This window comes from Dasypus novemcinctus, chromosome 16, assembly GCF_030445035.2.
Source record: "Dasypus novemcinctus isolate mDasNov1 chromosome 16, mDasNov1.1.hap2, whole genome shotgun sequence".
Lineage (NCBI taxonomy): Eukaryota > Metazoa > Chordata > Mammalia > Cingulata > Dasypodidae > Dasypus > Dasypus novemcinctus.
The window spans coordinates 74,696,567-74,724,148 of record NC_080688.1 but is presented as its reverse complement, the minus strand read 5'-3'; the positions used below and the strand labels follow the sequence as shown (position 1 = coordinate 74,724,148).

The window sequence follows — 27,582 nt, the reverse complement described above, 5'->3', positions numbered from 1 at the left end:
TTATTTTTCTTTTGACAATGATTTTATTTAAGCATGCATTCAAGCCTAATGTTACCAGTTAAGACAGAGGAAAAAAAAAATTCACAGCAGCAGTAAAGCAAAGAAATGGAACTAATAACCTTTATGTCATGTTATACTTACTAGTGAACATTTTAAGATGCTTGACCTCTGTGAAGAGAAAATGCACAGTAAACCAGATACATGAGGAATATAAACCAGCACGAACAGTTATGAAATAAAGCAAACAAGCAGAGACTTATATAGCAGAGGTAAATCCAGAAGGGTAAAATGGGTGTTGACTGCCGCTGAGGGACCAGAAGACAGCAATAACAAGGAAAGACTCTGGTGAAGAGATCAGTTCTGAACACCCTACAGGCAGAGGGTGGTGTGGGGCAGGGAGGGGCAGATCGGTAGATGTGTTCTGAGGAGAAGGGGAATCCAGCTCTTGAAAAGAGGCCCACACCATCCCTGTTTACAACCCGCTGCTGCATCTTTTCCTCCACAACCTGACGGCTTGTGAGTCACCTGGGACCCAGTTAAACAGCAGATTCTGATTCAGTACTTCTGGTACAGGACCTGAGATTCTGCATTTCTAACAAGCTCCCAGGGAGCGCTGTCGCTGTGGGAGCCACACTTTGCACTAGGGGACAGCCTGGCCTTTGGCAGGCAGAGGAAAGAGCCTCACCTATTGGACAGGAGATGGCAGACCTGGGCTCCCAGCATTCCCTTCGCTCACTGGGTCTCAGATCCTTCGTCAGTAAAACAAGGACGGAAGATAGACTTCTCTTAGCGCCCCTAAGTCCACAGTTACACCTTTGTTGGTGTTTCACTAAATTAAATAAGAAAAACTTAGGAAAAACAAAAAACAAAAATGAAGCTAATAATCAATTTGGTGGTGTAACCATGTAGAGAAACATTATTTTACTTGACTTTGAAGTGTGTTTATATTGAATATCCCTAACGGTATATCACTAAGGGAAAAAACCGCAGTTGGTAGCAATAAAAACGTCAAAATGTTGATCATTGTTGAAGCTGGGTAACTGTGTGTCATTATGCTATTTGCTATCATGCTATTTTTCTCTATTTTTGTATGTCTGAAAATGTCATTAACAAAAAATTAAAAAGTTTAAGTATCCTTCTTTATGGGTCACCAACACTTGCACACAATGAGCAAGAATCCAAGAGAGCACAGGTTGGCATCAAAGCCAGCCTTAGTCCACCAAAATCAATGTTGAAATTCCTATCATAAAATCTACTATAGGGAAGGGGATTTGGCTCAACTCATAGAGCATCTGCCTACCATATGGGAGGTCCAGGGTTCAAACCCAGGACCTCCTGGCCCATGAGGTGAGCTGGCCCATGCGCAGTGCTGATGTGCGCAACGAGTGCCGTGCCACATGGGGGTGCACCCGCATAGGGGAGCCCCAAGCGCAAGTAGTGAGCCCCTCAAGAAGAGCTGCCCACCGTGAAAAAAAGCACAGCCTGCCCAGGAGTGGCGCTGCACACATGGAGAGCTGATGCAGCAAGATGACGCAAGAAAAAGAGACAGATTTCCTTGCCACCAACAAGAATGCAAGAGAACAAAGAACACACAGTGAATGGACTAAGAGGGCAGACAACTGGGGGGGGGGAATAATATAAAAAACTTTAAAAAAAAACTACTATACATACAAGTAGGCAAAGCGGGGGGACCCGACTCCTACTGCAAGTAACATTTTAAAAACATCTGTATAGATCATACAGCATAAAGATAGTTTATACTATCTCATTTTGTTTTCTCAACAACAGAAAAAAATTACAAGACCACCATTGTATCCATTTCAAAGCTGAGGTAACCCACTCAAACAGATTCAAACTCAAGTTCTATCTCCAAGTTCAGTGTTCTCTGCACTCCACCAGAGCTTCTCACACTGCCTCCCTGGCACCCACCCTAAAGAGAGGAGTACAGACAGGGGTGAGGGCAGTGGCCTGAGCTTTAAAAAAAAAAAAAAAAAAAGGCACTTAAAAACCAATAGCAATCTTTTTGTTTGCTTTTTAATTTTAGAACAGTTTTAACTTACAGATTATTACAAAGATAATATGGGGAGTTCCCATAGATCTCACATTCAGTTTTCCTTATTTTTAATGTCTTAATTATTATGGTACATTTTTCACAACTAATATAACAATATTGATATATTATCATCAACCAAAGTCCATATATTTAGATTTCCTCCATTTTCCTTATTATCATTTTCCTGTTCCAGGATGCAATTTTCTCATTCTATTTATTGTTCAACCATTAGCTTTTATTTTAAGCTAATAAAACAAAACACCAGTCTAAAAGTCGAAAATGATGCTTTTGCTGGCATTCTAAGCCAAAGCAAAATGCAAATGTTGGATGAAACACCCTCAACAGTCAGCTCTTCAACAAATCAACCTTGATGTACGGCTGTAGGGAGGTCCATTTTGGAGAACTTACAGTGTAACAAGTCTATGTGAAAAGTGAGTGAGTTAATACAAAGAACTTAGGTCTAGAAGTCACTTTTTGATTCTAGTACTGGTGTAGCCATGCTATAACAAGCCCATGGATCCTGCGGCAAGTCACTTAAATTTTATCAACAAATAGCTTCTTGGTGTCTGAAATTTACCAGATGTAGTAAGGACACAAAGATATGTAAGCCACTGTCCTATTCCCAAAGGAAGTTTATTCTAATTAAGGAGCCAAGAAATAAATGCATAAAAAGTTAACCTTGAAGATTTCAAAAAGCAAGGTAAAATGATAATAAAAGATGTCAGAATTGAGAACATGATTACCTAGAAAGTAAATTAATTAAACAGGCAAAAAACCACCCTGAGAGCTCAAAGGAGGGAGCAACCACTTCTGAGAGCATTAGAACAGGACAGTTAACTTTTCTGGGCTAGAATTTATCTCTAAAGAAAAGTTCATGAGACTGATTTAATTCTGAGATTCTGTTTCTAAAGTTCCTCAATCCCTACCCATTTCAACCTCAAACAACACAGTGATGGAATTGGCAGAGCCATCCTAATGCCATCATAAAGATGAGAAATGGGCACAGGTCCTGCCATCAGCCACAGGGGGACTTTGAGAACATCACGACACAAACCAGATCTCTAGACCAGCTTAAACGCAGTGATTTCTACCAAACGGAACGAAATGCGCCCTCAGTTCAGGCCATTTGTACCATCAAATGAACATCTACTAAATGAATACATTAAGATACTTTTACCAATAATTTTACTTGAAAGAAGTATATTTTATTACCATAAAGGTATGTTATATAATCCATATGCTTCACTGATTTATTAATCCAACCAGGCCTAAGTGAGCACTTTTGAAAAAAAGGGGGGGGGCGCTAATTTCTAATTATATTTATTCCTTAATGCAAAGTTTCTTAACATGGAGATAAACATTTGCTGCGGAGGTGGCGGGGGGGAATGTTCTGTGCATTGTGGGATGTTTGTTCACCAGCATCCCTGACCTCTACACCAAGTATTTGCCCATAGCACCCCACCATCACCAACACTGTGACAACTAAAAAGGTCTCTAGACATTGCCAAATGTCCCATGGAGACACGGCGACAAAACTGCCCTGGTTGAGAACCGATACCAAAAAGCAATTCATGATGTGCATAAATAAGAGAGAATATGATTTAAATAGCAATAGAATAAATATTTCAATGTGGATTAAATGACTGTTTTTAAAAGTCTTTTATTCTCCAGTATTTGTCTCAGAAAATGTAATTGCTGTGGAAGACCAGGAAGCAAAACTATGGTTTTCCCCCTGAATTATTCTGAATCAGTACTTTTAAAAACAATACTAAATATAAAGTATAGATTTAACAATTGCCTAGAAACAAGGAATCTGGATTAGGAATCATTCCTAATCTCTTCTGTCCCAGGATTCTCAAGTAAACACCAGATTCAACAAACAGCAGCCAAACCAACCAAGCATAAGGCAGATCCGGGTCTCGGGAAGAGGCCAGTGTGGACAAGGCATGGCCACCGGGTACTACCCAACCCACCCACACTCCACCCTCAGACCAGCCACGGGCACACTGCTCAAGGATCATTTCGCCTTCAAACAAGCCCAATGCACTAAAAGAAAATTAAAGCATGGGAAAGAAGATCCAGAAGAAAGATTAGGGAAGTATGTGCCTTACTGAAGGTTTGACCTGCTTGGCTTGTGGGTTATGCAGCTTAGAGTGAGGATGGCAGAGGGGAGCAGTACTTCTAGTAATCAATTGTGCAACAGGATGAAGAAATGCTCAAGGGGCATCTGTTAAGACTATATGTTGGTACCACCTGATTTTTTTTTAAAAAACTGGTTTTAAAAGCCATTTCTTAAAATCAAGAAAAAAAAGGGACCTTTTTTTTTTTTTGCTTGGTTTCTAATCTTTTTTTAAGGTATCATTGTGAACAGGTCAAACTGATCACCATGGCCTATGGAGGCCAGAAGAAAATGGCTAGCTGCAAAGACCATCCAAGCATCTCCTTCCTTTATGGATGGGTGCCAATGCCATCCCATCAGAACAGGGGTGAAGAGGGTAGAGAGTTGCCCCAGTGGCTCCCAGAGATCTAGGGCAGTTCCCACCTCGGGTGGAAGAAGTTAATCCCGCAACATCACCACCACCTGGGCAGAGTGGCAGGCAGGCACCCTCCGGAAAGCAGGCTCAGTGGACAGGCACGAGGGAGGCCCAGAAGCCGTCTAGGTACCAGGAGCCTGTAAGCCACCCTGGAGCCCTCTACCAAGCAGCCTGCTCTGCAGCTGCCCCCTCTGCCGAATACCTTTGGTTCCACCTCATCTATCTCACCCCAAATTCCACCCGAGGGAAAGCACGCACACACACACAGAGAACTGGCTATGCCCAGTTCCCGCAGGAGGACAGATGGCTGGCAGAGAAGAAAGCACACCAGAGCACCACGGAGTTCAACCTGCGAGGGACTGACCAAGCTAAATGTTAATCAAGGCATAGAATCATTTACATTAAAGATCATTAACCAGGCGCTTGGGCCCCTTGGCAAGATGTGAGAGTTCACAAGCTGGAAAAAAAAAAAAAAAAACGCATTTAGATAAAGTGGCAGCCCCTTATTGCCAAGCACACGGTTTGGGTCACTTCAGGAGAAGGGCACTGCAATGGCATGGAAGGAGCAGAATCGAACGGGGGCGTCGTGGGGGGAGAAGAGCGGCGAAGCTTTCCTTTTTCCCACCCAGAGCTGCATTTAATTCTCTCGGGCTTATTTGCTGTGTTTCCTTATCCCTTACGATAAGGAGTAGTAACACTCCACATGCAAAGGAGTTTACAGGTTAGGAATTATAAAGAGGTAAGGTGAGCGGGGCTTGTGTCTTCAATTTGCCATTTCTAAATGGAAACATCTTTAAAGGGAGGTTTAGCCTCTAAAACCTAAGTCACATGCAAAAAAGGTGACTTCTCCCCACTTGTTAATCCCAAAATACTTTGTGCTTTCTCCCACACCCAGGGACCCAATACCACCCTCCAGCAAAATAAGAAGTCACCATCAAGCAAGCAGGGTCAGACGTTCCATTTCACACATGACAAACTGCCCGTTTTGAGGATTTCTGACCACTGTTGTTTCTAACACGCTTCAAGGTGCGGCAGGGCTCTGGCCACCATCCTCTCACCACTGCCATCTCCACCACTCAGAAAAATCAGCTCTTGCATCAACCTTCATCTAAGGCAGCGGGAGAGTCTCTCGTTGTTTACAGAACCACCCCAAAAGAGCAAGCGCTGCCCCAGTTTTCCATTCCAGTGTTACATAATTCACTTTTACTCAAATTATCTGTTTTGCCATAGAGCAGTATCTGTGGTTAATAAAAAACGAAAATAGACCCACACAATCCCTGCTGGTGGAAGTAACATCAAACGGAGAGAACGTATTTCAGGAGACTAACCTTTATGTGTATTTTTAATGATGTTTAACATGAATACTCTAAGGTAAAGAAAATAAAAGGACCACTTCTATTTTCTCTTAGAAGGAATAAAAGTTCCTAAGTTTGGAGGCCAAGAAATGTGGGGAAAAGATAAGAATGATCTAATTATCAGGGACCTCATCTACAATTTTTGAAAGCTCCTAACTGAATATGTATCTGTATAAAAGCAAAGCAACTGAACCTGTGTGCACACAGGTGAACATGAAGTTAGGAATCATGTGACTCCACCCAGCTATTTCCTGTAACGGCTATAAAGCCAGCCAGGCAGGTGCTTGTGTTCCATGGTGTAAACCTGAAACAATAAAGAAGTATGCCTGTCCCACCACGACCCAGCTGACGGTATTACTTATGCTTTAAATTGAACTTAATACACAATGAGGTCAAAAATGAAAAAAAAAAAAAATTTTTTAAAAATCTGTCCTTATTTCACCTGGGATTTTTGTTACCAAATTTCTGAATCCAGAATGACAGATCCCTTCCCAATGTCTATTTTTGACATTTCAGGAACACAGTGATAACAAATGCAGCTATCTATTCATAAAAGGGGGGAAAGGCATCACAGCCTTATCTGTGTGATTTTCAGACCACTATCCTGAAAATAAATAGGTTTCAAACAAGGCAACAGAGGTTGGACAGATAAATTAAAAGTCTCACTACATGCCTTTTGGACGCAACTAAAAAGCAAGCTCAAATAATCTCCCCAATCCTGGCACGTTTAGATTAAAGCTAAAATGGATCCACTATAAGAGGACACTGTCGATATTTTAGGCACAGAACCAAGAAAAACTGCACCTTGTGCGGACTTACCAGCTTTCAGACAGGAAGACCTCTTTGTCAAGGGGAGATGAGACAGACTGAGGCTCATCTAGACGCAGATGGTTGGTCGGTTTCCCATAACAACCGCAGGAGTGAAGAGAAATCCTGGTCCCTGCCAGCTCCTCAGACAGGTGACTGGAAACGTGGAGCGGCCGGGCGACCTGCTCAGGCAGCTCCTCTGCGCTGCCAAGGGAGGGCTCTGCAGCAATTCCCAACAGGTGGAGCCCGGCTCCAAGCCGCCCACCCTCGGGCACCCCCGAGCTGTGCTGGTTGGAGCCGTGCTGACGCGTGTCTGAGCTAGACACGGCTGCTGCTCCCTGCCTCTCCCAAATTGGGTGAAATTCAAATGTGGGGAAGAGGGAAGCAGCTCTCCAGGGGCAGCAGAACCAATGGCTACAGGAGGAACTCTGTGCTCTCTGGGGAAACACAAAGCCATGCCAATCACAGCTCCCCAACACTCCCCCCCCTGCCGCAAAACAATCTCTTCAAAGTTTACAGCCAACTCACAGTGAGAAGTGTGTGCAGCTGGCCTGGCCACGGTGACCCTGGACCCTTACCACTGTCGAGGTATACCGCATGCCCTTTTTGAAATTAATGACATGTCCCCCCTAAACGTGCATGCCAATCCGTTGAAAGGACGAAATTCAAGGAAATTTGGAAACCCCCCCTGGATACTTTTGCTTAAACAGTTGCTCGACTGTCCTCATATATATGCAAATTGTTTACTAGCTTGGCGATTTCGGGCAAGTTTCTTAACCCATTCCCACCTTGGGCTTTCTCATCTGTAGAAATGGAGGCATGAAAACTCCTCCAAGGGCTCTTGTGAAGAACGAACAGGAGAGTACGTGTGATGGCCCACCGGACCACAACGATGGGCCTTTGCCCCTCTGACAGTTTACTTCCCTCCCGTCCCTCCTTGTCCTATGCCGACCACGGCCACTCTTTTTACCTTCCCTCTGTTTAAAAACTGGCCCAGGGCAGATGCAACAGCAAAAGCTGCCTCTCCTACTCTGGTCTACCACTGTCTCCAAGAGGCTAGGAGGCCTAGCTGAAAATCAGTTTTGCACACAGTGGCCAAAGAGGCAGATGGCCTGGCACCACAGCCCAAACCCAGTAAGAGACACCGAGTTGCAGTCCGAGCTAGAGCGCACTTCTGCCAAAACTTCTGTGTAATTCTCATTTCAATGCCAAGAACATGCCCATTTCTAGGAGCTGAGAGTGCTGAGGCAAAGAATAGGTCTTTAATTGAGCCAGAAGGTCATTTTCTTTAATGTTTCTTTTAAAAAGGCAATTTTTCTTAAAATGGAAATTCATAGCTTAAGCACAATACCACTCTATAATAAGGAAGACAACAGCATGGGTCTACCCATTCAAAGTTACGCTTCCAAAGAGACTTTCAATGGGAGGGGAGAAGCAGAGCCCCACCTGGGCCAAGAAGCCACCAGCTCCATCTGGTGGTGGCTTTGGCCATTGCAGTCCCATACCCTACACCATTTTCAGCCCATTCTCCAGGAGGCAGCTGTCTGAATCCGTGCTTTCCTACTTTAACTTGGTGACAAACCAGTCTGACTGCTCAAGGACAGACTTTGTTATTTCCCACCAACTTTTCTTTCCCACCAGACTTCTCATCAGGCCACTAAATGACATGGGGAGATAAAAATTCAGTTCTTCTTCATTACCTCGTTTCTCTCCACCCAACATGTGGTGAAATGGTTTCAAAGAACACAATTGCCAATACACAGAAGAGAAAAGAGAGCAAAGAGCAGTATTCCAAAAAAAAAAAAAAGTAGCAGCCAAGAGCCCACCCTAAAGGAAGGCAGACATCGCTATCAATTGAGGAGACCAGCTGGAAAACCCAGGATACACACCAAGCAAGAGAGAGCCTTTCAGCTGCACCCCAAGTAAAGAGGATTCGGGTAGGTTCAGTTAAGTAGTTCTGTGTAGCGGGAGTAGAGAATGTGCCGGAAATCAGGTCAGAAATAATGGGTGAGTTTCACCGAGAGCTACCAAGCAGATGACATTTGAAGAACTATCTCTAACCACTTCACTCCTCTCCAAAGCCTTCACCAATATCCCTGGTGACTACATATAGGTCGAGCATATTTGCAAGCAGATGCCCGCCCTCAGGAAAAATCTGTCTAAAGAAGACAGGGTCATGGAGAAAGATGACATTGAAAATCTCACATTTAATTTGCATCATTTTGGGACATTCTTCAAAAGAATACTAGTGATTTCTAAGAAAGGGGGAAGACAATAAGTGTAGGTTTTATAGGCAAATGATCAACAGTCACCTGGGTGACCAGCCATTCCACACCTGGAAAATCTTTCTACAAATGAAAGCAACATCTGTTGGAGTATAACAGAAGAGTATGCCTCTTTCCCATCCAAAGAAAGACAGGAATTACCTTTTACCCATATTACCCCAGTATATTATTTTAACAACCATAAAATTAAGTTCCTGGTTGAAATTTAATTACAAACTAGAATAACTCAAGAGGTGAGTCTTTGTACATTCTGTTTGCTAATCAGATGTATACTCATACATATCAGTTCAAAGAACAGGCTTATCAAATAACACAGTCCACCTATCTGACCTCTGACATGCCCCACCCAATGGAGCAAAGGTTTGCCGACCACACTGAATTTTAACCTTGTTCTCTTCTTCCACTTCACTTTTCAAACCTCTGCAACTGTCACAGGCACACACCCAAGGCACACAGGCTTACTGGAATGCAATAACTAACTTTGACACTGATTGTTTAAAATAATCAGAAAAGGGAAACGGACTTGGCCCAGTGGTTAGGGCGTCCGTCTACCACATGGGAGGTCCGCGGTTCAAACCGTGGGCCTCCTTGACCCGTGTGGAGCTGGCCCATGCGCAGTGCTGATGCGTGCAAGGAGTGCCCTGCCACGCAGGGGCGTCCCCCGCGTAGGGGAGCCCCACATGCAAGGAGCGCGCCCCGTAAGGAGAGCCGCCCAGCGCGAAAGAAAGTGCAGCCTGCCCAGGAATGGCGCCGCCCACGCTTCCCGTGCCGCTGACAACAACAGAAGCGGACAAAGAAACAAGACCCAGCAAATAGATACAGAGAACAGACAACCAGGGTGGGGGAATTAAATAAATAAATCTTTTTTAAAAAAAAAATTAAGTAAAATAATCAGAAAAGCAGCAAGCAGGCAGAAAAACAACTATATGCATTAAAGGAGACTTTTTATATCAGCAAATCTATGGAACTACATCAAGGGCCAGACTAAGCTTGTATTAGCAGCTGATCGTCAATTTCTACAGGCCCAGAAGGTTGTGCTCTCCAGCCCTCAGCATCTGTCAAAGTGAAGAGATGGTTGCTGCACTCCACTGAAAGCCAGAGAGAAGGGCCTGGGTGCTGCTGCATCAGACAAACTAACCCATCAGAAAGCACGGCTATCTGGGTTTGCCCAGATGAGGACAAATGGGACAGGGTTTCCTAAACTTTTCTGTTCCACAAACCCCTTTGCCAGGCAGGAGAAAACCATTGACCTCTTCCTAAATCCACACTAGACTGTGTATTATTTAATAAATAGCTCACACCCGCACCAACACGTCCCCACAAGAATTTTTTTTTTTTTAATTTCAATTGTTAAGTACCCCTGCAATGGGCCGTGGAGACATTAAAAAGCATGTAAAGGAACAGTAAAGTGTGAAGGACGCGTCCAAGAGCTATCATGACGCCTTCAACTGGGGAAACTAGGAAGCACGAGACTGAGAACTAGCCCAGAAGATGCCATTAACTAACTGTCCTCTCTGCTTGATTTAACATCTTAACCTTTCCAAAACCAGAAAGCCTTTCATACAAAAATCACAAAGAAACTTCTCTGCCATGTTCTCCTCCGGTTATTAAAGCGATGGTGTCTTATAAACATGGACTCACTGTGTGATGGGAAATTCACTTAATCTCTTGCTCAAAGAAGGCTCCAATGTAAGGTGACAGTCCTTCATCTAACAGTTTTATGATCCAGGCGGATATGCTTAGGAACCTGTGCTTAAATAGCTAACTCAAATGCTATCTCATTAAACAGTTATCTGGCAACTTCCCACGTGCCATGCACCAGGTCAACAATAGAGTTTTCCGGAATGGAGGACCATGCCAGAGCCCTGCCAGTCATTGCCCCATCCTGATCTCACTTTGCCGAAGCCTCCAACACTGTAATCTGTGCATAAAATTTAGCACTTTGGTTGTACACCAAGTTCTAGCTTAATGTAATTGTTTTGTAATTGGTCTTGCCACACCAATAAAATTACAAGCTTCTACAGAGCAAAGCCGATGTCTTTCGGGGTAATTTACCAATTATCTTGGAGCCAGCCCTCAGAAAGCCTCAGCCCGGGAACATCACTGCAAAAGCCGAGTAAGGAGAAATAGCCTCTGAATTCTGAGAGAGCAGCTGCCACAACCAGACCCTTGGAATAAGAGCTTCACTGTCTCTAACTTACTGTGACACGATCTGAACAGCCTCATTATCTAGCTACCCTGTCCTTCTTTGGCTGGGATAAACAGGTTAGACTTTTGTCTACAATGAAGCCTGCTAAACAGCATGCGATACACAGCACCACTGTGTCTCCTATAGAAACTTAAACATACCTAGACAGAAAGAGAAAAAACTATCAATCGAAACAAATGACAAGTAAAATTTATCAACACTCCATTCAGAAATCAGTTCGTCATTTTAAACTTTTTTTTAAATCACTGTTCTAATGGTCTGTAAAGTAGATGATGAATTTAAACAACTGGGGTGCAAGATCAACTTTGAGGTATAAGTCATAAGTTTCTCACTCAAATAGAGAGGCAACTTTATTTTCTAAAACTGAAAAACTTTCCCAATTAGAAAAACAACAGTCTTTACAGGAAAATGACATATACATATGCAGGCATACCTCATTTTATTGCACTTAGCACACATACTGCATTGTTGTTTTGGTTTTAAGTCTTTCGTTTTTACAAACTGGAGGTCTGTGGCAACCCTGTGTCGAGCAAGTCTACTGGCCATTTTTCCAACAGCACGTGCTCACTTCATGTTTCTAAGTCACATTTTGGTAATTCTCACAACATTTCAAACTTTTTCATTATTACTACTATATCTTTTATGGAGATCTGATGCTACTAATGTCATTGTTTTGGGGTACCATAAAACATGCCCATAAAAGACAACAAGCTTAATCGACAAATGTGTGTGTTCTGACTGCTCCACCGCCCACCATTCCCAACTCTCTCCCTCTCTTCAGGGACTCCCTATTCCCTGAGACACAACAATATTGAATTTAGGCCAGCTAGTAACCCTACAGTGGCCTCTAAGTGCTCACTTTAAATCGAGGGCTAGAAATGATTAAGCTTAGCGAGGAAGGCACATCAAATGCTGAGAAAGGCCAAAAGCTAGGCCTCTTGTGCCAAAGAGCCCAGCAGTGAATGCAAAGGAAAGTTCTTGAAGAAAATTAAAGGTGCTACTCCAGTGAACGCACGAATGATAATAAAGAGTCACAGCTTTTTTGCTGATATGGAGAAAATTTTAGTGGTCTAGATAGAAGTTCAAACTAGCCACGACATTCCCGTAAGCCTTTTTTGTTCCACAGATCCCTCTGCCAGTCAGGTGAAAATCACGGACCCCTTACTAGGTTTACACTATATTGTGTATTATTTAATGACAATATCACACCTGCATAACATCTCCATAAGAATGTTTTGTTTTGTTTTTTTATTTAAATTCAAGCTCATGGACCTAAGAACCCCTGCTTTAAGCCAAACCCTAATCCAGAGAAAGGCCCTAACTCTCTTCAATTCTATGAAAGCTCAGAGACATAAGAAAGCTGCAGAAGAAAAGTCTGAAGCTAGCAGAGGTTGACTTACAAGGTTTAAGGAAAGCTGTCTCCAACAAATAAATTTCAAGGTGAAGAAGTGCTGATATAGATGTTGTAGCAAGTTATCCAGAAGATCTAGCTAACATAATTGATGGAGGTGACAACATTAAACATCAGATTTTCAATGCAGATGAAGAAGATGTCACCTAGGACTTCTCACTGAGAGAAGACAATGCCTGGCTTCAAAGCTTCAAAGACAGGCTGACTCTTCTGTTAGGGGCTAATGCAGCTGGTGACTTCAGGGAGAATTTACTCTGCCTGCTCTATAAATGGAACAACAAAGCCTGGATAACAGCATACCTGTTTATAACAAGGCTTCCTGAATATTTTAAGCCCACTGTTAAGAAAAAAAGATTCCTTTCAAAATATGACTGCTCATTGACAAAGTACCTAGATACCCCAATAGCTCTGATGGAGACAGACAATGAGATTGTTGTTGTTTTAGGCCTGCTAATGCAATATCCATTCTGCAACCCACAGATCAATGAGTTATTTCGACTTTCAAGTCATATTATTTAAGAAATACATTTCATAAGCTATAGCTTCCATAGATAGTGATTCCTTTGATGGATCTGGGCAAAGTCAACTGAAAGCCTTCTGAAAAGGAGTTACCATTCTAGATGCCACTAAGAACGTTCATGATTCATGGGAGGAGGTAAAAATATCAACATTAACAGGAGTTTGGGAGAAGGTGATTCCAAACCTCACAGATAACTTTGAGGGGCTAAAGACTACACTACAGCATGGGAAGTAACTGCAGGTGTGGTAGTGAAGCAGACAAGTAAGATGGGGAATCGAAAGAAAGATCTGGAACCCAGCGACAAGTCCACATGGACATCAATAACCCCAAAATGGCTGCTGGAAGACTCTTGCAAGAAATCCAATTTGGAATGAGATTTCCTCCGGAAGCCAGGAAAAGCCCCGGATGTCCTCCAGGGGTTTGTTACTGGGCCCTTGGGGGGGATTCATAGGTGGGGTAATCAATCAGAACAGCAAACAGCAGGGACTCATCCCCTGCCATGAGCAAAGGCGTGGGTGGAATAATTAATGGTTTAAAAAGCAAGTGCAAAGGCTGAACTCTCCCTCTTGCTTCCACACCCTTATTCTGGCTTCTTCATTCCTGCCTGATCACTACGCAAGTAAACTGGGAATTTATATTCTATAATGGAAAGCTGTAGTCTGTAAATCAGTCCACTTCATCACTTTTCAGCCCCTTCCTCTCTACCTGGGACCCATGATCTGTTTTTTTTCTCCCATTTCTCTTCCCTCCCTACCTTAGTAAGTTACTGTCCCAACTAACCTGACATGCTCTTGAAATTCCTTTCTGCAGCATAAGTCAAGAACCTAGACAAAATCTGGCTACAGTAGCAACAGCAAGAGAACTAGAATTAGAAGTGGAGCCTGAAGATATAACTGAATTGCTGCTATCTCTTGATAATACTTTAATGGATAAGGAGTTGCTTCTCAAAGATGAGTAAAGAAACTAGTTTCTTGAGATGGACCTATTCCTGGTGAATATTTTGCAAACATTGTTGGAATGACAAGAAAGGATTTAGAATATTACATAAACTTAGTTGATAAAGTAACTGAGGAGGGTTGGAAAGGAAAGATTGCAATTCTGAAAGAAGTTCTACTCTGGGTAAAATGCTATTAAACAGCATCTCATGCTACAGAGAAGGTTTGTGAAAGGAAGAGTCAATAGATGCGGCAAACTTCATTGCTGTCTTATTTTAAGACATTGCCACAGCCACCACAAACTCAGCAACCACCACCCGGATCAGTCAGCCATCAACATCGAGGCAAGACCAGCAAGGAGATTTCGATTCACTCAAGGCTCAGTTGACAGTTGGCATTTTTCAGTAATAAAGTATTTTTAAAATTAAAATAATTTTGGGAGGTGGACACAATACTATTGCACACTTAACAGACTACAGCACAAACATAACTTTTATATGCACTAGGAAACCAAAAACTTGCATGACTTGCTTTATTGCAACGTCCACTTTATTCCAGTAGTCTGGAACCAAAACCACAATAATGCTGAGGTATGCCCATAAACACACAAACACACACGTGCACATTTAGTTAGACGAAATAAAGATAATAAACACCTACAAAGGTCCTTCTCTGAGATGACACTCTCAATACATTAGTTTTTAATACTCTTTCAGATCTTCTGTATTTCAGTATGTGTGCTGTTTCTTACAAAAAGATGTGATCAATGTATTATACAAACCAATCCAGAATTCACTTTTTCATTGTCTATTACAAAATGCTTCCACACATTTAAATATTTAATGGCTTTACACTATTCCATTATAGAGACATACCACAATAATTTAGGTTTCAAGTTTTTCATTATGGTAAACAATGCTTCAATGAACATTCTTGTAGCTATGCATATCCTTCACTATTTCCTTAGGATGAGTTCCTTTGAAATGTGGTTGCTAGATCAACAGGCAAGCAGATTTTTCTTTCATATTCTCTAAGATTAAAAATACATTTATTTGAAGAAAATACATTCAGCAAAAATAACTTCTAATCCTACGACCTTGGTATAGTGGTAATAAACATTTTTTAAAAATTTTTGCCTGAAGGAACACAGGGCTGGGTTTTTTTAAGTATTTATATTTTCAGAGAAATCTATGGAAGATATTCAGTTTACCAACTTCAAATTTAATAAAATGAACCATGAAATTTTTATTCAATAAGAATACAAAATTAACACGTGAGTTCTCTTAAATGGTCTGATGTGGAGAGAAGGAGGGAAGAGGCAAGGAAAGGAGACGGGTGGGAAATAGGAGGAGGAGGAAAGTGAGAGAAAAGATCAAGATGTAAAACTGATGTAAAAACACTGCCTTTGGATCATGGGTTTCACTGTTTTTAAAGTCACAAACTTGTCAGTAGTTATAACATGTAAAGAAAAAAGCCAAAACCACTGGGCAAAGAGGAAACTACTATAGGCTCACCCAGATGTGGTCCAAGCCCTGCCTTAATCCTGTCTTATAAAGGCTGCGATCCCCTTCAGCTGGTAGTCATCAGATGCACTGAGCTTGGAGAGCCAACTCCAGTGCCCAAAGCCCAGGCCCGTCTAGTTTGACAGATTAAATCACCCAGGGCATGTCAAAGATTTTAAGACAGACCAATTTATACTCATTTTTAACGCTAGGTGCATTATTTTGAATTTACTTTCATTTTCATCCCCGATTATATTATTCCACCCACTCTAGTGTTCAGATTGTTTACGAGGAAAGAAAGAAGAGGTAATACCCCAGAGCATTCCAGAGCTTGAGAGTTCACGTGGGGTACTGAACCTTTGCGACAAAAGATCCTGTTGCCTTTCAAACAGCAGGCTTGGTGGTTAGAAAGAAAGACAGGCAAAAATTTAACGTGGGCTTTATAAAGCTTAAAAATAGGCATTTGAGGCAGGAAGGTTTCTTTAGAGAACAGTTTTAAAGATTCCCAGGAGGAGGTGTCGCTGTTCACTAAATATCAGATGAGGATAAAGGCTTCCCGAGCGGTGTGGGGAGTTCAAAACCCACTGGGAGGATGCTTTGCTTTCCCAGGCACCCTGGACAGGTGAGAGAAACACCTATTGTTCAGAGTCCAGCTGTAGGACAAAGGACCTGTGAGAGAAGGTCAGTCCTCGGTTTCTGACTCAGGAAAGCTGTCCTGAATAGGAACCAAATAAAACCTTCTGACTGGAAGAATAGGCCCAGCTACCTTTCATTAGAAAGACAACGAATTGACCCATCTGCAAGTCTAGTGAATGCAGAGCACTTGTAAAAAGAGTCTTCCTCACAATGCTGGCAGAAGTGTGCCTATACTTAGCTTCCATTACTCAAAACTAATGAGGGGAGGTCGGTAGGTGCAGAGGCCTGCCCAGAAGAGGGATGCCCTTCAGCAGGTTCAGAGCAAGCAGCGCTTGGGGGGACGGGAACGGGGGTTCACTGGGACCGAGGGTACACTGGAATGCAGGCCGGGCTGCAAGTCAGGAGGCCCAGCTTCATTGGGCCCCCACCAGTAAGCTTGAGGTCCTTGAGGTGACCCTGCCTAAGTCTCCATTTCCTAATCTGCAAAATGATGGAGCTGGAAGGGCTGGGGGGTTCCTCACTCTGGCTGCCTGAAAGCTTCCAAGAGAGACTACTCACCCCCAGGTCTCACCCCAGACCAGTGGACTCACAATCTAGCCGAGTGCTGGCGTCAATGTACATTTACGTTCCCCAGGTGATTCTAGTATACCGTGGACTTGAGTCTCCTGTAGTGCCAAAGTTCTGTATTTACATCTTGACTCCTACCCATTTCCCCGTGTAGGTTAGTGAAGACGCCTTCTGATGAGAGGAGAAATGAACGTGCTGGAGGACCATGTCTGGGCTGGCCTGGACCTCAGAAGACCCAGGCCCTGGTCTCTCGGACCACATGGCCTTCCTGAAAGTCTTATGGATCCACACTCTTGACATTCTGAACATGATTCCATTCATCTCCATACTAGGCCCTCCCTACCATGAACTCAGACCAAAGATAAAACATATGTGGGAGATGGTATTGAATGGTTCCAGTTTTAATGTGATTTCCATATTTGCTTTCTGAATATACATAAGGTTGTCTGCTTTTTTCATGAGAAAAGGAAACAGTCAATCATCTTGAGGTATTGCTAATACACATTTCTCTTTCAAGGGTCTGGTAATTTGATTTTCATAACTGGTCTTAAAATGCACTTAAGAGAACAAAATCTCAGTAATAAGTGTGAAGAGAAGGAAAACAAAAGCACTCCTACTTCATTCATCTATTACAGAAACTATATGTAACATTTATATGTAATGAAGCTTATAAAACTTAAATCCTAATCACAAGATTTTAAAAACTTAAATGTTCTCTTTAGAGTTCTCCGGATTACAAGAACCCTACGATATTTCCCCCTTCCTGACTACTCTGCGCCCTAGCCCCCACACCTTTCACGTTTCTGCTGATTTTGCATCCAGAAGCTACAAGTCTCCTCTCCCAGTCCCCATCCTCCACTCCCCCACCTGTGTGCTTCGTTGTCCCAGTGAGCAATGAGCACAGAAAGCCAACGCTGGGAAAAGGACAGACGGAGCCACAAAGTTCTTCCAGGCTCCGGACCCCTCCAAGCCCCACACGTGAAGCACCAACCACTGACCAACTAAGACCATCACACAGCGAGACAGGGAAAGGGGCTTCTGTCAGGAGACCCCCCATGAGTTCTGCTCTGCCCTTCCTTCCCACTGGGAGGCCTGGTCCCCCTGCAGCTTCAATTCTTTCCAAGCTTCTATTACTCACCTCAGAGATCACATTCTTGTATAAATACAGGCTTTAGATCATGAGCAAGATCTCAGGTTGGAGGCAGAACACCAGGAATCTGAACCCACACCACTTAAAGATCGTGTACGGGTTGTGTAGACCAGCAATTCCCAACCCTCTGGCTCATTACAACCACCCTGGGAGTTTTAGATACCCTATCCAGGCCTCATCTCAGACTAGCTGAATCAATCTCTGGTGGGCAGGCATGGGCGGGACCCAGAAGGGGTTTAAGTACATAAGCACTTATTATTTGGATAACTATTTCCAAATTACTAGAATCCCAACACTGTTTACCGGTACCTGTTTCCTTGCACCTTTGCCAACATATTGTGAGATTTTCAATTTTACAAGTTGATAGTTGAACGTGGTGTTTCATTAGCGTTTTATCTCTATGCTTAACTACCATTGGTATTCCTTTTTCTATGAATTGTCCATATTCTCTGATCACTTTTCAGTTAGGGTTTTGGTCCATTTATTGATCTGTATATTATATATTAGGGAAATGAGCTCTTTATCTGTGATATGAATTGGAAATATGGCGATATTTTATCAAGTTTGTTCTTGTGTAATTTTATAGTGATTTTTGCTATACTTTTTAAAAAAAGTATATATTCATCAGTCTGATCCTTTTTTTGTTGACATGAAATCACTGTAAACCTCTTATAATTTTTAAGGTTTGTGGACTTTATCTCTTTTTAAATATTTTTTGTAAAACGATACCATTCCTTTTGAAATCTGGTTCCAGCAAAGCTTCCTATCTCCGGAAGGTGACAGGGAAATGAGCCTCATTTGGATCACAGACCACGTGCTCTAATAACAACGAATGTCTGCCTATGATGAGCTTGTGCTTGCTGTTCGCTAAAGGTTCAAGTCCAAGTGCCTGGAAAACAAGGGCCATGGCTAAGGCTTTACACTCCTGGTGCTAATTAAACTGTGACTAAACACGGACTCACTGCCCCTGACCCTCCTCCCTTAAAGGAGAAGGGGGCTCAGGATGTGAGAGAATGCATTCTTGTATCCAAAACCCAAGAATCTGTGAGCACACAGATTCTGGAAAAGACTGCCCTAGTCCATTAGAGAACTGACCCAGCTCCTCTCCCTCCCACCAACATATCCGTTTCTAAAGGCTGCAAAGCACAAGCCCATTTCCTCAAGGTAGTTGCTTCATTTTTGCATTAACTAGTTTTTTTCCTGTTAGTAAGTTGGAAGTGTTTTGAAGCCAGAAATTAAAATAAAATAGGCTGCAGAAGGGGAAGAAGGTAGATATTAAACAAAATTACTCAAAATTAATCATGTCTCCACTTGGAATTTCTGTGTCAAAATCTTTTGTAGACAAAGTTCTTTGAAATGCGAAAGTGTTTTAGGTTTGAGGAGGTTCCATTTATCCATGTTTTCTTTCATTGTGCTTTTGTTATAAGGTATAAACATCTACCAACCACCACCAGGTCTTGAAGATGTTTCTCTACATTTTATTCTAGGAGCTCTATGGTCTACCTTTTATATTTAGGTCTTTGATCCATTTTGAGTTAATTTTTGTATAAGGTGTGAGATAGGGGTCCTTTCTGTTTCTTTTGGCTATGGATATCCAGTTTTCCCAGGACCATTTGATTTGTTGAATAGACTGTTCTGCCCCAGTTGGGTGGGTTTGACAGACTTGTCAAAAATCACTTGACCCTAGATGTGAGGGTTTATTTCTGAATCACTGTGTCAGTTCCATTGGTCTATGCGTCTATCTTTACACCAGTGCCATGCCATTTTTACCACTGTAACTAGGCATATGATTTAAAGAAGAGAAGTAAGAGTTCTCCAATTTTGCTCTTCTGGCTATTCATGACCCCTTACCCTTCTAAATAAATTTGATTATTGTGTTTTCCATTTCCTTTTAAAAAATGCTGGTAGAATTTTTATCGGGATTGCATTGAACCTGTATATCAATTTGGGAGAATTGACATCTTAACGATACTTAGTCTTCCAATGTTCTTTCATTTATTTAGGACTTTTAAAATTTCTTTTATCAATTCACTGTAGTTGTCTGAATAAAAATGCTTTACATCCTTGGGTAAGTTTATTCCTAAATATTTCATTTTTTTAGTCATTATTGTAAATAGAAGCATTTCCTGACTTCATCCTCAGATTGCTCGTTACTAGTATATACAAATGCTACTGATTTTTGTATATTAATCTTGTATCCTGTCACTCTGCTGAAAGAGTTTATTAGCTCGAGCAGCTTTGTTGTAGATTAAGACTTTCTAGGTATAGGAATATCACCTGTGAATAGCTAGTTTTACTTCTTCTTTTCCAGTTTGGATTCCTTTTATTTCTTTTTCTTTCCTGACTGCTCCAGCTAGAATCTCTAGCATTATGTTGAATAACAGTGGTGAGAGTAGGCATCCTTTTATTCCTGATTTCAATGGGAATGCTTTCAGTCTTTCACCATTGAGTACAATGTTAGCTGTGGGTTTTTCATATACAGCCTTTATCATGTTGAGGAAGTTTCCTTCAATTCCCATCTTTTGTAGTATTTTTTTGAAGGTGAAAAAGCAGCCCACACAATGGGAGAAAATATTTGGAAACTACATACCTGATAAGGGTTTGATTTCCATTCTATAAAAAGAGAACATACAAAATAAAAGAGCAAAGCAATACAATTTTTAAAATAGGCAAAAGACAGACATTTCTCCAAACAGGAAATATAAATGGTCAGGAAACACATGAAAAAAAAAGTTCAATATCACTAGCTAATAGGGAAATGCAAATCAAAACAACAATGAAATATCATATCACACCTTATTGAATGGCCGTTATTAAAAAAAAAAAAAAACCAAAATACTACAAGTGCTGGAGAGGATTTAGAGAAATAGGAACACTCCTTCACTGTTGGTGGGACTGTAAAATGGTACAGCCTCTGTGGAAGACAGTTTAGGGATTCTTCAGGAGGTTAAATATGATGAAACTGCCATATGATCCAGTAATTCCTCTACTAGGAATATATTCAGAAGAACTGAAAACAGACTTTTGCACACTGATGTTGACAATGGCACTATTTACAATTGCCAAAAGATGGAAACGACTCAAGTGTCCATTAACCAGAGAACACATAAACAAAATGCGGTATATCCATTCCATGGAATACTAAGCTGCTGTAAAAGAAATGAAATTGGGACACATATGATAACATGGTTGAACCTTGAAGACATTATGCTAAGTGAAATAGGTCAGACACAAAAGGATAAACATTGCATGGTCTCACTAATATGAACTAAATATGAAGAATGCATAGAGTTAAAACCTACAGTATAGGTTATTAGGTGATAGGAGGACTGAGAAGGGGTACTGATACTTAATGTATGTAGGAATTTTAATTAACTTTACTGTAAAAGGGTAGAAATGGATAGAGTTGATGTAATACATATTATAATGAGTAAAACTAAACACAGGGAAGCAGACTTGGCCCAATGGATAGGGCATCCACCTACCACATGGGAGGTCCGCAGTTCAAACCCCAGGCCTCCTTGACCAACGTGGAGCTGTCCCATGCACAGTGCTGATGCACGCAAGGAGTGCTGTGCCATGCAGGGGTGTCCCCACGTAGGGGAGCCCCACGCGCAAGGAGTGCACCCCATAATATCGCACATAGCTGTGACTCTGTCCCTACCCCTGGTAAAGGAGAAAGTTGGAAGAAGCGTCATTGGTCCCTGGCAAAATGAGGGCAGCTTGAGCCTCCACAGTTTACAACACCAACTACATGCTTGGCTCCCACTGCACAATCAGCAAGGGAGAAAGAATAGGAAGCCCTAAACTAAAGAGAGGGAATGGATCGGGCATCCGTCTACCACATGGGAGGTCTGTGGTTCGAACCCTGGGCCTCCTTGACTCATGTGGAGCTGGCCCATGCGCAGTGCTGATGTGCGCAAGGAATGCTGTGCCATGCAGGGGTGTCTCCCACGTAGGGGAGCCCCACGTGCAAGAAGTGCACCCCATAAGGAGAGCAGTCCAGTGCTAAAGAAAGTGCAGCCTGCCCAAGAATGGTACCGCACAGATGGAGAGCTGACAGAGCAAGATGACGCAACGAAGAGAGTCAGAAATTCCCATGCTGCTGACAACAACAGAAGCAGACAAAAGAACACACAGCAAATGAACACAGAGAACAGAAAACTGGGGTGGGGGGAAGGAGAGGGGAGAGAAATAAAAATAAATCTTTAAAAAATAAATAAAAATAAACTAAAGAGAAAAAGTGCACCCAGAATAAATACTCTAGTAAGCCAGATGCCAAGACACCAACAAAAAATTACAATCCACACCAAGAAACAGGAAGCTATGGCCCAGTTAAAGGATCAAGATGACATAAAGGAGTTGAGACAACTAATCATAGATGTTCAAACAAATCTCCTTAATAAATTCAATGAGATGGCTAAAGAGATTAAGGATATTAAGAAGACACTGGATGAACACAAAGAAGAACTTGAAAGCATACACAGAAAAATAGCAGATCTTATGGGAATGAAAGGTGCAATAAATGAAATTTCAAAAATATTGTAATCATATAATAGCAGATTTGAGGAGGAAGAAGAAAGGATTGGTGAGCTTGAAGAAATATCTGAAAGTGAACATACAAAAGAACAGATGAAGAATGGAAAAAATTGAACAAGGTCTCAGGGAACTAAAAGGCATGCAAACATACATGTCATGGGTGTCACAGAAGGAGAAGAGAAGGGAAAAGGGGCAGAAGGATTATTTGAAGAAATTATGGTAGAAATTTTCCCAGCCCTATTGAAGGACATAGATATCCCTGGTCCAAGAAGCACAATGTACTCCCATCCGAAAAAATCCAAATAGACCAACTCCAAGACACATACTCATCAGAATGTCAAAGGCCAAAGACAAAGAGAATTCTGAGAGCAGTGAGAGAAAAGCAATGCAACATATAAGGGAAATCCAGTAAGATTAAGTGCTAATTTCTCACCAGAAACCATGGAGGCAAGAAGACAGTGATCTGATATATTCAAGATACTACAAGAGAAAAACTTCCAGCCAAGAGTCTTATATCCAGCAAGACTGTCTTTCAAAAATGAGGGCAAAATTAGAATATTCACAGATAAACAGAAACTGAGAGAATTTCTAAGCAAGAGATCAGATTTTCAGGAAATACTAAAGGGTGTGCTAGAGCCTGAAAAGAAAAGATAGGATAGAGGGGCCTGGAAGAGAGTCTAGAAATGAAGATTATATCAATAAAGTAACAAAGTGTCAAAAGAGTGGTGAACCGTGTGGAGCTGGCCCATGTGCAGTGCTGATGCGCACAAGGAGTGCCCTGCCACGCAGGGGTGTCCCCCGCGTAGGGGAGCCCCACGCGCAAGGAGTGCACCCATAAGGAGAGCCGCCCAGCGCGAAGGAGGGAGCAGCCTGCCAAGGAATGGCGCCGCCCACACTTCCCGTGCCGCTGACGACAACAGAAGCGGAAAAAGAAACAAGATGCAGCAAAAAGACACAGAAAACAGACAACCGGGGGAGGGGAAGGGAATTAAATAAATAAAAATAAATCTTTTAAAAAAAAAAAAAAGAGTGGTGAAAATAAAAATAGATAAAATTCAAATAAGAATAAACTTAACAAATGATATAAAGCACATGTATTCAGAAAAACTGCAACTCAATGTTAAAACAAATCAAAAAAGCCCTAAATAACTGGAAGAACATTCCATGCTCATGGATTGGAAGACTAAATATCATTTAGATGTCAATTCTACTCAAATTGATATACAGATTTAATGCAATCCTGATAAAAATTCCACCAGCATTAAAGAAAAGCTTGAAAACACAATCATGAAATTTATTTGGAAGGGTAAGGAGTCCTGAATAGCCAGAAACATCATAAAAGGAAAAGTGAACCCTCATCTCCAGACTTGAAATCATAATACCTACTTATAGTGGTAAAAACAGCATGGTACTGGCCTAAAGACAGATACAATAGACCAATGGAACCAAATTTCTGGTTGAGAAACAGACCCTCATAGGTATGGTCAAAGTGATTTTTGACGAGCCTGTCAAACTCACATAGCTTGGGCAGAAGAATCCATTCAACGAATGGTGCCAAAAGAACTGGACATCCATAACTGAAAGAAGAAAAGAGGACTCCTGTCTCACACCTTATCCAAAAATTAACTCAAAATGGATCAGAAAACTAAAAATAAAAGCAAGAACCATAAAACTGCTAGAAGAAATTATTGGAAAGTATCTTCAAGACCTGGTGGTAGGTGGTGGATTCTTAAAGGAGATAAGAGAAGAACTGAGTGGACTACTGATGTTTAATGTATGTAGAAGTTTTAATTAGCTTTACTGTAAAGGTATGGAAATGAATAGAGTAGATGGTAACACACAGTAACAGCTAGTTTATAAATGGGGATGTGACTGAAAATGATAATCTAGTTATATAAATGCCAATTGACAGAATGCTTGAGAATAATCTAGGAACCGGGTAGCACAGTAAACCAAGAGGTGGGTGAGAAATGTGGCTGATGGTACAGATGAAAGAGTTCCTTTTGTGAGCTAGAACAAATGTATATCACTACTGCAGAATGTTGGGAATGTGGAGAAGCACGGGAAAAATACAGCAGGAGTGACCTATGGACTGTGGTTAGTAGTAATAATATTCTTGCACCTATGCAAAAGATGTACTGTGTTGATACTGAGGCAGTATGAAAAATGTGAGCCAAATGTACACTATGGACATGGTAACAATCAGATGGTATTATTTTATCTGTAGCAAATGACACACCACATTGTGGTGTGTTGGTGGAGGGGTGTTGTTTGGGAATTCTGCACATGTGCATGATTGTTTTATAAGTTTACAACTTCTGTCATAAAAAAAATATATTTAAAAAATAATAATAGGGTGGGTTGGGGGAAAAACACACCAAATATAAGAAAAGGACTATGATTAGCAGTAAGACTTTGGCAATATTCTTTCATAATTTATAACAAATGTCTCATGACAATGCAAGGTGTTGGTGGAGGGTTGATGTATGGGACCTCTGTATGATGTTATGCATGTTTGCGTTGTAAGTTCACAACTTTTACTATATACTTGTTTATGTATGTTCATATATAAATGATATAAAGATAATAATAGGATTGGTTAGGGGAAAAATACTTTGTTTAGTAGTAATATTTTGACAGTGCTCTTTAATCATTAGTTAGAAAGGTTTAAAAACGATGCAGGTTATTGGTAGTAGGATGAGATGTTATATATGTTTATTTGATGTTATATATCTTTGTTTTGTAGGTTCACAACTATATACACTTGTCATTTATGTATGTTTATGTATGAGTGATATATTTCAATAAATTTTTTAAAATGTCCTATGAACTAGAACAAATATACATCACTATTGCAAGGTGGTAAGAATGTAGAGAAGTATGGGAAAAGTACAATTAATGTAACCTATGGACTATAGTCAACAGCTATCTGTAATATTCTTGGATCAATGCCAAAGATGTACTGTATTAAAGGAGGGTGTGGGAATAATATACTAAATGTACGCTATGGACCATAGTTAGTGGTAATAGCATGATGACATTATCTCATAATCTGCCAACAAATGTTCCACAATGTAGTATGTTGGTGGAGGGGTGTTTTACGGGAATTCCACACATGTACATGATTGTTTCGTAAGTTCACAACTTCTCTAATAAAAACATATTTTTTAAAAAATGTTGTAAACTTATGGTGAACCAAGTAAAACTCAGATAAATCAAATCTGATGAAGCAAGCTTACCTTATACCCACAAGGGCAAAAAAGAGTCTTTAACCCCTTTGGGGTTAAAACTTAGCTGTAGCTAATGGGCCCCCAGTGCAGTACACAGCTTTAAGGAGTACATTCGATCAACAAGATGATATGGTAAGAGTGCCCTCTGAGGAGGGGGCTTCTGGGGTGGGTGGCTGTGGCCCAGAGCCCAGGGATACAGTGCTCACCCTACCTAGAGAACGCGCTAAAACAGAATGCAGCCTGTGGGCTCCCAGCAAAAGATGCTCTAAGGACCAATGTAAGACCAAGGCTCTGGGCAAACGTTTGCATCAAGGACAGCAGACCATCCAGGCAACCTCCATCTGGAGCATTTTTCTATGGGAAAATGTATTCCCAGGAGTAGCCCAGGATACCACAAATAAGCTTCCTCCAGTCAGGTCTCCCCAGCAGTGGAGCCATAGGAGAAGACAGGGCCTATCTTTCCAGATGGCTTCCTATGCAGTTGGTCAAAGACTCAGAAGATGAAGGCTGTTCAGAACTGAAGTTCCAAGCAGGTAGGGAGCTTATCAGCTCTGAGGAGGCAGGAGCTTCCATGCCCAGTGTAAGGGATGTTGTAGGGGCTCCAACCATACCTGAAAACTCAGGACCTGAACCGCAAGTGTCCAGCTGTTGCACTGCTTCCTCCCAAATGAACCATATGGTCGGTCATGCTCAAGTCAAGCCCTACCATGGAGGGATGGTGCTCTCCCCTGTCAACACAGCGGCTTGCCAGAAGTCTCAAATGCTACACACATCCACAGGAAAGGGTAAGATAAGAATACACATGACATAACCTGGAAACATTTCCACAATGTAGTGTGGAGTTTAAAACAGAAAGTTAAGAAGACTGTTCTGTGTGATTCTCCAACCCAACACACAGACACACACACACATACACACACGCACGTGGGACTATGCCCAAAGGAGTCTCTCGGTAGACTTGGGGTGGAGGGCAAAGGAAGGGCTTTAATTTCCTGCCTCATACATGTGTACTGAGAGTTCCACAAAACACACATATTATTTTCTATATTTTTTTAAATGTATACATTTAAAAGCAAACAAGAACACTCCCTCATGTCTGCTCTTTTCATCATCAAATTGGAAAACCATTTATGACGTAAAGTCCAGTAGCACTGATTTGTTGTTTTTTTTTTTCCCTTCAAATTCTACTCAATTTATTCATTTTTTAAAACTGCTTTGTTTCTTGTTTGGGGTAGATGGTGGTGTGAAGGAAAGAAAGAACAGAAGTGATCTCTCTTCAAACTGTTTAATGTGTTCTTATTTCAACCTAATTTTAGGTCTTGCTTAAAAAGTTTAACAGCATCAAGTTGTGCAGCATTATTTAGTCATTGGTCACTATTATTAGGAACACACTCTATTTAGTATAATCTGCAAAACTAGCCTCATATTCACCACAAACATCCAGGAGAATAAAATCAAGTAAGAGGAAGGCCAAGGGTAGGGAAAGGAAGGTTTGTGGGAGAGCTGTGAAGCCCGCTGATAAAAATGCCTCCTGCAATTCCCACGTGCACCTCTTCCAGGCTGCACTTCTCCCCGCAGCCTGTGTGACCAACATCACGTTCTCAAGCTCTCTTCCCATATTGTGGCCCAGAAGTGCAGTTCCACTTAAATAGCACTTTTCTTCTCAGTGTACATGGTTTTGTAATTTTTGTTTGTTTATTTATCTGTTTGCTTTGGAGATTTGCTTTTTGGAGGAGAAGGGAGAAGAAAGGTTAAAGACAATAAGCAATAAAAATAAGACCTTATATTTGTGTAGTGCTTAGCACTGTGGTGGGGGTGCCACCTTAAAACATTAAATAATGAAACTATT

General features: G+C 41.5%; 1 protein-coding gene across 7 annotated transcripts in view; it reads right to left on the bottom strand.

The window, feature by feature from the left end:
• NEDD4L (NEDD4 like E3 ubiquitin protein ligase) overlaps window positions 1-27,582 on the bottom strand; it is a 334,138-nt gene that overhangs the window by 183,571 nt on the left and 122,985 nt on the right. Inside the window, exon 1 of one of the 7 annotated variants that reach the window (XM_058277798.1) lies at window positions 6,762-7,114. The exons of 5 other annotated variants lie outside the window; for them this stretch is intronic. The gene's annotated coding sequence lies outside the window, so the exon portion shown is untranslated. Of the gene's footprint in view, window positions 1-6,761; window positions 7,115-27,582 lie in introns of those variants that run through there. One more of the 7 variants, XM_058277796.2, reaches the window with a different exon arrangement.